At 40.1% G+C, this 11,875-nt stretch overlaps 1 long non-coding RNA gene across 1 annotated transcript in view; it reads left to right on the forward strand.

The window, feature by feature from the left end:
• The window catches only part of LOC102263853, a 35,880-nt gene extending 32,785 nt beyond the window's left edge, over positions 1-3,095 (forward strand). Inside the window, exon 3 of the long non-coding RNA XR_314212.2 lies at positions 2,465-3,095. This is a non-coding gene — a long non-coding RNA (uncharacterized LOC102263853). The remainder of the gene's footprint in view (positions 1-2,464) is intronic.
• Positions 3,096-11,875: the final 8,780 nt, after the last annotated feature.

An 11,875-nucleotide genomic window follows, 5' to 3' on the forward strand; every position in this document is an offset into this window, starting at 1 on the left:
TCTTTTAGTTGTATTTTTGAAGTGGTTGTTTGCGGCAGCAGTCTCCGGTGTTTACCTATGCCGCCATCTTGGTCTCCGCCCTCCATAAAAATCTTTTTAAAGAAATAAAAATAATAATGGCATAGTAAGTACATGACACAATGCATTTGTCAAAACCCATGGAAAAGTATAGCACAAAGAGTGAACTTTAGTAAATGCAAATTTTAAAAGATTTTTTAGGATGTTGGATGGAATGCAGAATGAGAAAACAATCTAGCTGTATGACAAATGTATAAAACGAGTTCACCAAAGCGGTGAAGGAAGAGATGTCAACCTAAGTAACTTTGGAAATGAGTGAAGTCTATAAGACTAAAGGCAAAAACTAAATAAACAAAACAAACACATAGAACAACAACAACTGTACATAAGCACTGTACTCTGATAGCGTTAGATATTGGTTAGTCCATATTGCTATAAAGAATTGAGTAAATAAATAACTAAATGGCTGGGGAGAGGTAGGGAGAAACAAAATAGACAAGTCTCCCATTCAGAAGACTTCCCAATAATTTATGTAGATAAGCCACCACCCCACATTTTAAGTGTGGGTTGTGCATAATGACTTCTTTTCAATGAGTACAGCTTGGAAAGGGGTGGGGGAGAGTAACTTTATAGTTGAAAACACTGGCAAATACTGCCTTAGCTAGGTAACCAGGGTTAACATCAACAATGATAAGTCATGTTGATAGCATGTGCCTTTGATATGTAATTAAAATGACATTTTACCTCTGTGGTCTTCCTCCCCCAAACACATAATTTCCGAATAATCATTAAAAAACAATTGTGGGACATTCTACAAAGTATCTGACCAGAAGTCCCCCAAACGGTCATGGTCATCAAAATCAAGGAAAGTCTGAGAAATTGTCACAGCCATGACTACCAAATTTAATGTGGTATCTTGAATGAAATCCAGGAACAGAAAAGGGGTTTTTTTAGGTAAAAAAATTAAGAAAATGTGAGTGAAGTATGAACCTTAGATAATAATAATGTGTCATATTGCCTTATTAATTATAACAAAGGTGCCATGCAATGTACCATACAAATGTAAGATGCTAATAACGGAAACTGAATGTGAGGTATATAGAAACTCCATACTATATTCATATTTTTTCTGTAAATTTAAAACTGTTATAAAATAAAACATTTACTAAAAATAATAAGAAATGGTTAACATTTATGAAGCACTCATTATATAACAGGCACTTTTACTGCATTAACATTAAAACCAAAAAATAACTGGTTCCAGAAAAATGCCACTTTTAATGAATCAACCAAAATAGCATCTTAAATTTCATGGTAAGTAATGAAAAAGGAGGTTTGATTGGATGTTCATTTTGAAAAAGAAAATTAAAATTATGAAATTAATTTTATTAAAATAGAGATATTTATATTATGATGTATATTTATATGGGGATTCTTAGAACAAACAAATTATAACAACTGTTTTGTTATAATTTTTAAAACTCAAATTTATGATGTCCTGAAATGGCATATTTTCTTTATAGTATTATCTTAAAGAGGATGTTTTTACAAAAAATATTTTATGACTTGCTTAATTTTTTTGATATTCCTCTTAATTATCTGATGCTCAAGTCATTCTCCTCTGGAGAAACTATCCTATTATCATCCTCATCTCCCATGAAGTTGGCCAGATCCCTTCAGTTAGAATTAATCTTCCCTGCCTTTGACTTCCAGAATCATTTTGTTCCTACTTCTCTGATAATCTTTAGTTCATTCTGTTGGGTATTAGAATTAGTTGTTCAAATGCTTTTTCTCTGCCAAAATAAATGGTACTAAGAATTGCAACAATGTCTAAGGACATTTTATATTCTCTGCAGCACCTAAAATAGCACTTTGTGTTGAGTCAACCTCAGTTTCCCCACTTATAAACTAGAGAAGAATAATAAAACCTGCAATTCTTAGTTTATAAGTATATTGTGAGAACTCATGAGCTTGAGTTTCCCCCAGCCAGGGCCATGAGGCCATTGGCACTATCCTGGTCTTCCTGGATAATACTAATACCTCTGCTTCCTAAGCCACATCAGGGAGAGTTTAGAACTTCATCTCTTCCCAATAGAGCATGGAATATATCTCAAAGTGCATGGTAACTCCAATCTATTGACCTCTGACATTGGAGGTGTAGTGCTGAGAACAATTCTGAGACATTTTCCAGGACCAATGGGAGAGAATGCCATGATAGGCTAGAAATGTCTGCCATGACTTTATAATTAGGAACTGATAGTACATGAACCATAGTCATGGAATATGGCTGCCAGCAATACGTCAGCCCCTGTACCTATATTTCTCCTCCCCTTGATGCTGATCTGGCCTTGTAACTTGTTTTGACAAAGAGAATTTGGAAGTGATTTGATAGTTCTTAAGCGAAGCCTTAAAAGAGATTAGCAGTTTTTGCTTCCTCTCTTTTTAGAAACTAGATGCCATCTAAGAAGTCTGACTAACCTGAGATCATCATGCTGAATGGAAGCCCAAGCTAGCCACGTGGAGAAAGAGGGTCACGTGAAGATCACTGAGGTCCAGCAAGGTGAATGAAGTCTCACGGGATCTTCAGGCCCACTGAATGAAGCTGGGTGACTCTAAGTGACACGGTGTAGAGCTGAAGAGCCATCCAGCTGAGCCCTGCTCTAAATTCCTGCCCCACAGAATCATCAAAAATAGCCACTCATTGTTTTAAGCCATTGGGTACTAAGGTGGCTTATCACACAGCAATAGATAAGTGAAACATGGTAGTTGGGACATAGTTTTGCAGTTTCTAAATTAAAGGGTCCTGGTCAGCTCTCAGGCCCTGATCCCAAGTAATGTGATCCAATTGGTCAGGGACTGATGTATTTTAAAAGCTCTCCATGAGACTCACACATAGGTCATAGGTCCCGCTGGAATTACAGGTGCTATGCATTGAGTTAGAAAGTCATACTGAACTGAAACAGAGGGGTAATACTTTAGCACATTATTAGTATCTGGGATTGGCCAGATAAACAAAATAAAACAAAAACAAAACCTCCTCCTTGTCATCTACAACATGCCTCACAAGGTCAGGCAAGCAGCAGAAAGGCAGATAAAGGAAAACACAGCAATCACAGATAGATGAGTAAACCAGCTAATAAAAGAATACTCTTGTTTTATTCTGAGGAAAATATTATTTTTTCTATGTCAGTCATTTCTGTACTAAATGAAGATTGCCTGGAGTTGGGTGACAAAGGTCTGCATTTCATTTCTATTAACGTCTTGAGCTAAATTTGCAGTGTTGATAACCCATTAAGTCCTAATCCCTAGATTTAGGCCCAGTAGTACCTCAACATAACATAATTAGCCACATAATAAAAAAGAATAATATTTTGGCCCAAGATTTTCAGAATTGTATTTAGTCCCATTTTCAACTGAAATTTGGATAACAAAAAGTTTTGACAGTTTTTGGTGAAAACAGGAGAGAAAGGAGTTTAAGATTGTGTCAAGTGCTATTAGACATTTTCTTATTACACTGGAAAATCATTAAGGAAATACGTATGCCAAGCCACACCACCAATTTCGAGGTATTGACTCTAACTGAGATGTCAATATTCAAGTCACATCAGCAGAGTTTAACCTCAACTAAAGTCTACGGATACAAGACACTTTGTCTGCCCTTTAAACCATTTATATCTTTGCTTCAGGCAAAGTGCATTCTGTCCCTATTGATATTTAATTGTCAGGCACTTGAATCTAAAACTGTAGATTTAGCTGAACAGAGAGACTTGGAAAGAGAGAGAGATTGAAAGAAAGAAGAAAGAAAGAAAGAAAGAAAGAAAGAGGAAAAGAGAGAGAGATTGAAAGAAAGAAAGAAAGAAAGAAAGAAGGAAAGAAAGAAAGAAGAAAAGGAAAGGGAAGAAAAGAAAAGAAAAGAAAAGAAAAGAAAAGAAAAGAAAAGAAAAGAAAAGAAAAGAAAAGAAAAGAAAAGAAAGAAAATGAAAGCCAGCCTTCACTGGAGGCATGTCTGCCTTTGAAGCTTCAGATTTCAGAAGCTGAAATAACAGTCTCCAGTGGTTTTGATTATAATCGTTGCTATGTGGTCCTCCCATTTTCCAGGGCACCTCATGTAAGACCACGTGTGCAATTGGTTGAATAGCGCTGATTAGTGAATGAATATGACATAGAAAAACCTAGAGGTCTTTCAGCCCCCGGCCGCTTTCCAGGAGGGGGAAGAACATCCTCTGGGCAAACACATTCAGCCTTTGGATGTGTTAAAACACTGTCATTGCTCCAATTTCTACTCATGTGGATTTTTCCTGGCTCCAACTCAGTGACCTGATTCTCTAATTTTCCTCCCTCTGAGAACATACTTTTTCTTAAGTTATTTTTTCTCTGAAATCCACACCGCCTCCCCTCCCTTCCCTTTTGATTTTTTATTCAGTCTGGAAACTACCTCACCAGTTGTAATTAGCCTGAATACTTGAGGGAGGGAGGAGGGCTCTCCTCAGGAAATAGCCAGAAAAAAAGCATGATTCCTTCTTGTAAGAGTAAGGAAGAGAAACCCAGGCCCATGCAAGCTAATTAAATCTCTCTTTGCTTTTTCATCTATTGTAAAGCACCACGCTCTGATGAAGGGTTATTCTTCGTGTTACTTTATCATCTTGATGGACCCATATCACACATTTTCAGCTAGTTAAGCCAAATATACTTTCTAATATACTTTTTTAGTCTGAGTGAAGAGCAGAAACATATAATTTCTAGGTATCATGTTAGCAACTTTCTGTTTTTCTGTGTGCCTGTGCTGAACAAAGCTTGCCTAGAGTTGAGTGAGAGAGGTCTGCAAGTTGACATTCCTATTAATGTCATCTTGAGTGAATTTTTCAATGTGTTAGTGAGTCTGTTTGATCCTTACAAATATTATTTCTGTGAAAAAATTACAATGTCGCTTGTGTTTTTTTACATGTTACTTTTTCCAATGATGATAACTATTACTCATGCATGTTGTACTCTGGTGTTTTAACTATATTATCTCAATTAGTCACCGAAATAATCCTGAAAGTGGTTATTGACATCCCCATTTTACAGATGAAAAATCTGAAGCTTGGAGTTAAGTATAACTTGCCCAGGGTGGGCACAATTAGTAAATGTTAGCCCTGAGGTTCAAACCCAGGGCTCTTTATCTCTAAGCCTTTATATTAACTGTTATCCTAAACTGCCTTTCAAAAACATGCACTGCCCTTTGAAATTATTGAAGAGGGAGAGAAAGAGGAAGAAAAACTTTTTAAAGAAAAGAAAGAAGCCCTAACTGGTTTGGCTCAGTGGATAGAGCATTGGCCTGCGGACTGAAGGGTCCCAGGTTGGATTCCGGTCAAGGGCATGTACCTTGGTTGCAGGCACATACCCAGTGGGGAGTGTGCAGGAGGCAGCTGATCAATGTTTCTCTCTCATCGATGTTTCTAACTCTCTATCCCTCTCCCCTCCTCTCTGTAAAAAAAATCAATAAAATATATTTTTTAAAAAAGAAAGAAAGAAAAAGAATAAACATGTTTCCTATTTGTACATAGCATGCAGGTGATGGCAGGTATGGGAGAGAAACTGTTCAGAACTGTTAAATCTAGGGCAAGGTGGAGCAGAGAACACCTGGTTTGTAGAGGGTTAATTTAATACAAGAAAGCATGTTATCTGGTTACCCTGTTTCCAAGAATGACTATAGGCAATGCCTTGGTTAAAAATCAGTGATTGAACTTGACGAAAATATTGCCTATCTCTAATCACCAAGAAATCACTGAGCTGACATACAATCTTCTTTATGAATTTGTAGTGATCATTATTGATTTGGAAAAGATATTAACTTCTCCCTCTTTGTACATAAAACATGAAATTCTGGTTTTCAAACAAATACAATTTCATAAACATTCTCTTGACCTTTTAATATGTATAAAAATGAGAAGAAATATAAAGACAAAATCTTACTTCATCATGCTTGTACACCCCCACTTTGTTCTAGGACCATGATATTTTATTCCTTTCACTAAAATGAATAATCATTAGATTCTAATTTTAAAATCTCTGTTGATTTGTATTAGTTTGTCAAAATTGATGATAATGTGCACTTGCTGTATGATTGCTTTATTGATAAATACCCTCTTTACACCAAAGCATCCTGATTAAACAGCCATTACACTGACACCAAAGGAAACAGAAACCTACTCTCTGGTTTGTGCAAGGTAATTATTCTGTGTGTCCAAAAGATAATTATGGTTGCAACTTCTTGGCTGTATCATTAATGAAGCTCCTGATGTTTTCCAGAGCCGGTTTCCAGGGAGACCACAGCTGAGAGTTGGCTGCCTGGCTAAAACAGAGTCCTTAAGAGAGGCCTGGGTGAAATCATGGGAGACGCTGGTCACTGGTCAACAGATACTCAGCAACTTATGGGAAATGTAATTTCATTTTACCTTTGAAGTTCATGTCAAGAAGATCATTCACTTGTGTGACCGTAGCACTGAGACCTTTTTGTAATTTCCCATCGCTGAGGGGGTTCCACGGTGCATTAAGTATCTAAGGTGTTTAAAAAGCATTACAGCCTATTAAATCCACAACCCATCAAATAGGAAGCTCGATAGGTACAAAAGAAAAATCCACAAGAACAGTTTTCTATGTGGCTGTTGCTCTGTAATACAAAAAATATATATGCCCTTTATGAAAAGTGCAGGTATTTGGGTCCTGGGGATCATTGATAAGTGGAATGAATATAAAGGGGGAAAAATTCAACTGCTTTTATCTAATTTCATCTGTAGCATGTTTTTGGTTTCTGGTAGCAAATGTGGCTAGAGGTGTCTGTGGCATCACATATTCAAGACATTCGAAGTCATTTTCTTAGAATTCATGACTTCTTATTTTCCATGCCAAAGTTTAACCACACCTGTGTATCCAATGCCCAGAAAGAGACCTTCTCATTGCAATAAAAATATCTTCAGTCAGGGACTTCTCTAATTTTGCTTGGCTTTGGTCTTATAAAATGACTCACCTAACACTTATAAAAACTTGTCCCCATATTGGATAAATAAAATATAACTGAATCACTGATTTGCAGTAACTAACTGTACTAACTACCCCTTATTCATTTGGAGATAGAAGGGTTGCACCTTTCATCCTCTGAAATAAAACTACCTTTTTTTAATAGACCCTTGAGAAAATCACCATTTGACTTCTGGACAGTGTTTCAGACATCAGTGTTAATTTTATTAAGCAGTATAATCAGAAAGTCACTTGAATCATCATGTAATAATTTGTGCTTCTGGACCTTAATAGTCATGGCTCTAAGAACTGAACACTCAAAAAATCATCCCAACAAAAAGAGAACTAATCAACCTAGTGTTATTCAGAACCCAAAGTAACTCACTGTAGTGATTTTCATCTATAAAAATATTATCTTTAAAAAAGAATAGGGAAATAATAATTTTTGGAGGCTTCTTACAGTGATGGTGAGTTGGTAACTTCAGAAACTGAAAAGGAAGTAGGCACATTTTATAAAATCTTATATCAAGTACACATAATCTATAGAACAAGGGAAAATTCCTGAACTCCTCCAGAGCTTCACTATCCTCTGAGGCAAAATTGAAGTGGTTGTACTGAGAGAGCTAGCAGATGATATGGAGAATAATTTATGAATAATTTAAATATTTTTTATTGATTTCAGAAAGGAAGGGAGAGGGAGAGAGAGATAGAAACATCAATGATAAGAGAGTATCATTGATTGGCTGCTTCCGGCAAGCCCCCTACTGGGGATTGAGCCCACAACCTGAGCATGTGCTCTTGACCGGAATAGAACCCGGGACCTTCCAGTCTGCAATCCAACGTTCTGAACACTGAGCCAAACCAGCTAGGGCTAATTTATGAATAATTTAAATACAAAAAGAGTTTTTAAAAGTTCAGCGTATAAACCCAAATATCTATAGTGTCACAACACTTTACAATAATATACAAAACTAACTCACTTTTAAATCCTGCTTGTAAGTATTACTTTTTCTACTACGTTTGCATTTATTTATGTAAAAACTTTCTTTTTCAGATTATAGTTTCATATTTATTTAACAAACATTTAATGAACACCTACATTGTGCCTACTGTTGTATTGTATTAGAGGGTGATGAACAAGTTCATCATTCAAATTGCTCACAAATTAGTTGAGCAGATAGAAACATCTACTAATAAAAGGATAATATGCTAATTAGACCAAATAGACCGGATGTCTTCTGGACATCATTCCAGACATCCTTCCTGACAAAGCTGGGGCCTGGGCGAAGCCAGCCTGGGTCCTGGGTGCCTGTGGCTGGCCAGAAGGAGGGAAGCCTGGGTCCTGGGTGCGGGGGTCGAGGCAGAGTGGTTAGGGGCAGTCAGGCAGGCAGGCGAGCAGTTAGGGGCAATTGGCAGGCAGTCAAGGGGTTAGGGGCGATCAGGCAGACAGGCGAGTGGTTAGGGGCAGTCAGGCAGGCAGGCAGAGTAGTAAGGGGGGATCAGGCAGGCAGGCAGGCAGGTGAGCGATTAGGAGCCAGCAGTCCCGTATTGCAAGAGGGTGCAGGCTGGCTGAGGGATCTCCCCACCCATGCACAAATTTCATGCACCAGGCCTCTAGTCTATATATATAAAAGCCCAGTGACCACTACGGCAGAATGACCAGAATGACCAGTCACTAGGATGCGCACTGACCACCAGGAGGCAGATACTCAATGTAGGAGCTTCCCCCTCGTGGTCAGTGCGCTCCCACAGCGGGAGTGCCACTCAGCCAGAAGCTGGCCTCATGGCTGGCAAATGCAGCGGTGGTGGCGGGAGCCTCCCATCTCTGTGGCAGCACTAAGGAGCAGCAAACTGAGCACTAAGGAGCAGTAAGCAGGCGGGTGGTTATGAGCGAGCCGGCGGGCAGTTAGGAGCGAGGGGTCCCAGACATCCCCCGAGGGGTGTCGGATAGCAAGAGGGTGCAGGCCAGGCTGAGGGGAACCGCCCCCCCCACACACACACACACAAAAATTTTGTACATCAGGCCTCTAGTAAAGTAATAATTATAATTGGTAAAGATGTTATAAGAGTATAAAATATTACAGGATCCCAGGGGAAGGAAGGTACTATTTGAGCCTCTCCCTTTCTCTGTTAGAAATATCCCCACAGGTTCTTATCCTTGCCATGCTTCAAACTATTCATGTCAAAGTCAGCAATGGTTCCCATGTTGCTAAATCTGGGAAATGTCTTAGTCCTCATCTTGTGCAATATGTAGCAATATTTCATACAGTTGTTCATTTCCTCTTTCTTGAGAGACTTTCCTCACTTGGCTCCTGGGAGGTCACTCTTACTTCACTTCCTGTCACACTGATCACTCCTTGTATGTTTTCTTTGTTCTTTCCAAATTCTAAACATTGGGGTGCTCCAGAACTCAGTCCCTGACCTCTATTCTCCACCCACTTCTCTTCAGTGATTCTACCTCATTTCAGGGCTTTAAATAGCATCTGTTGCAGATAATTCCCAAACACCTACCTCTACCCATGATATCCCCACTAAATGTCAAAGCATTTATCCAACATTTCCAATTAATATTTCCACTTAGAGTTTCAACAGGCATTTCACACATAACATGGTTTTTAAAAATCTTGCCCTAGCTGGTTTGGCTCAGTGGATAGTGTCCTGGGTTTGATTATGGTCAAGGGCACATGCCCGGTTTGCTAGTCAATCCCCAGTGGGAGGCATGTAGGAGGCAGCTGATCAATGATTCTCTTTCATCATTGATGTTTCTATCTCTCTCTCCCTTTCCCTTACTCTCTGAAATCATAAAAATATATATTTTTTTAAATCTTGATTAGCCCCACCCAAATCCATTCTTCCTGTAGTCTATCTCAATAAGTGGGAACTCCATCCTTTCAGTTGCTCAGGTCAAAATTCTTGTCATTGTCCTTGACTATTTCCTTCATACCCTACCTTTTAACTTGGCCTTTAAAATATATTCAGAACCCGATAACTCTTAACACCTCCTCTCTTATCATCCTGGACAACACTCATCACCTGGGTTATTGCAGAAGCTTCTTATCAGGTCTCTCTGCTTTGATTCTTGACTCCCTATACTCTATCCTGCACACGGCTGCCAGAACAATCCTATTAAAATGTAAGGCAGGTTGGATCACTCTTCTGCTCTCTGCACTTCAATGGTTTCCAATCTTATTCAGAATAAAAATCAAAGTCTTTTCCATGGCCTACAAGGCCCTACAAAATCTTGCTCACAGCTGCTTCTCTGATCTCATTCCTGACTCATTCATTTTACTTATCATACTGGCCTCCTATCACTTCCTCCAATATACCAAAAATGCTCTGCCTTGGGCACTTTGCACTTGCTGTTCCCTCGACCTGAAATGCTTTCCCTACCCTGAATATCCACAGAGATTGAACTTCTGCTTTATTTTCATCTCTGCTTCCATAACCCCATCAAAGTGGCCTTCCTTGATCACTCTACTTAAAATAGCATCCTCATCCCCTTACCCTGCCTTGTTTTTCTTTGTCCTAATTCCACATGGTATGTATGCTTTTGCTACTTATTTATTGTCTATTTGCTTTCACTATAATCTAAATTCTATTACAGTAAAAAATGATATCTGTTTTTTTAACTGTTGCAGCTCTAGATCCTAAGATAATATCTGGCACATAATAGTCTTCCAATAAATAATGAATTTTTATGAATTAATTTATTTGAGCTGAGAGGAAAGGGCAAAGGCTCTCAGGCAGAAGAGACCAATACCTACAAAGGAATATATTTGGTTTATCAAAAACAGGATTTGGCAAACTACAGCCAGGGGATCAAATCAATCCCACCAGTTTTGTATATATACCAAGGGTCCAGTGCACCAATTCATGCACCTAGAAAGGAACTGTGGGCCGCGAGGCTGCAGTGGGCACATGGGTGGGTCTCGGCCCATCCTCCACACCCCCACCTGGTTCCTTCCACCGTGGCCCCAGGTCCCCTGTCTGCCGGCAGCCCCGCTCCCACAGCCACTGCTCCCACTCGCTGAGAGTGCTGGCCCCAACCGCACCCACTGACAGTGTGGAGCAATTGGGGCCAGCGCCAGCAGCAGGTGTGAGCAGCGGCTGCTGCCCTGATTGCCCCTCAGGAGCAGGGGGAGATTGGGGCTGGCAGCTGCCGCTCATACCCACTGATGGTGCTGAGCATTCGGGACTGGCGCAGAGCGCTGGCAGCGGGTGTGAGCGGTGGCTTCAGTACCAGCTGCGGGTGCAAGTGCCAGGTGGGACTGTGGTGCTCAGGAGCAAAGAATTTTCAGTAACCACCAGAGGCTCCCCCTGATTACAGCGACCAGCGCCCCACCTTGGTCTGGCACCCCCGCTCACCTGTTCCACCATCCCGCCATGGCCGACACCTGCCATGTTCTGCTCTCTGCCGCCTGCTGCTGATGCTCACCAAGTTCTGCACATGCCCCCTTGTGGTCAGTGCACGTCATAGCAACCAGTTGTTCGGTTTTTCTGCCATTCAGTCTATTTGCATATTAGCCTTTTGTTATATAGGAGATATATATATATTACCCTTTTATTAATATCTATACTAATAAAAGGGTAATATGTTAATTAGACTGGGTCAACCGGACATCTTCCAGACTTCCAACTTCCTTCCAGACAAAGCCATGGTGGTGGGGGCTGAGGCAGGGGCAGTTAGGGGGCGACCAGGATGGCGGGGGACCAATTAGGGGGTGAGCAGGCCAGCAGGGGACCAGTTAGGGGGCAACTAGGCTGGCAGGGGGGCAGTTAGGGGGCAATCATGCCAGCAAGCAGAGGCAGTTAGGGGCAATCAGGCAGGCAGGTAGAGTGGTTAGGAGCGGTCAGGCAG

This window comes from Myotis brandtii, unplaced genomic scaffold, assembly GCF_000412655.1.
Source record: "Myotis brandtii unplaced genomic scaffold, ASM41265v1 scaffold504, whole genome shotgun sequence".
Taxonomy (NCBI): Eukaryota; Metazoa; Chordata; class Mammalia; order Chiroptera; family Vespertilionidae; genus Myotis; species Myotis brandtii.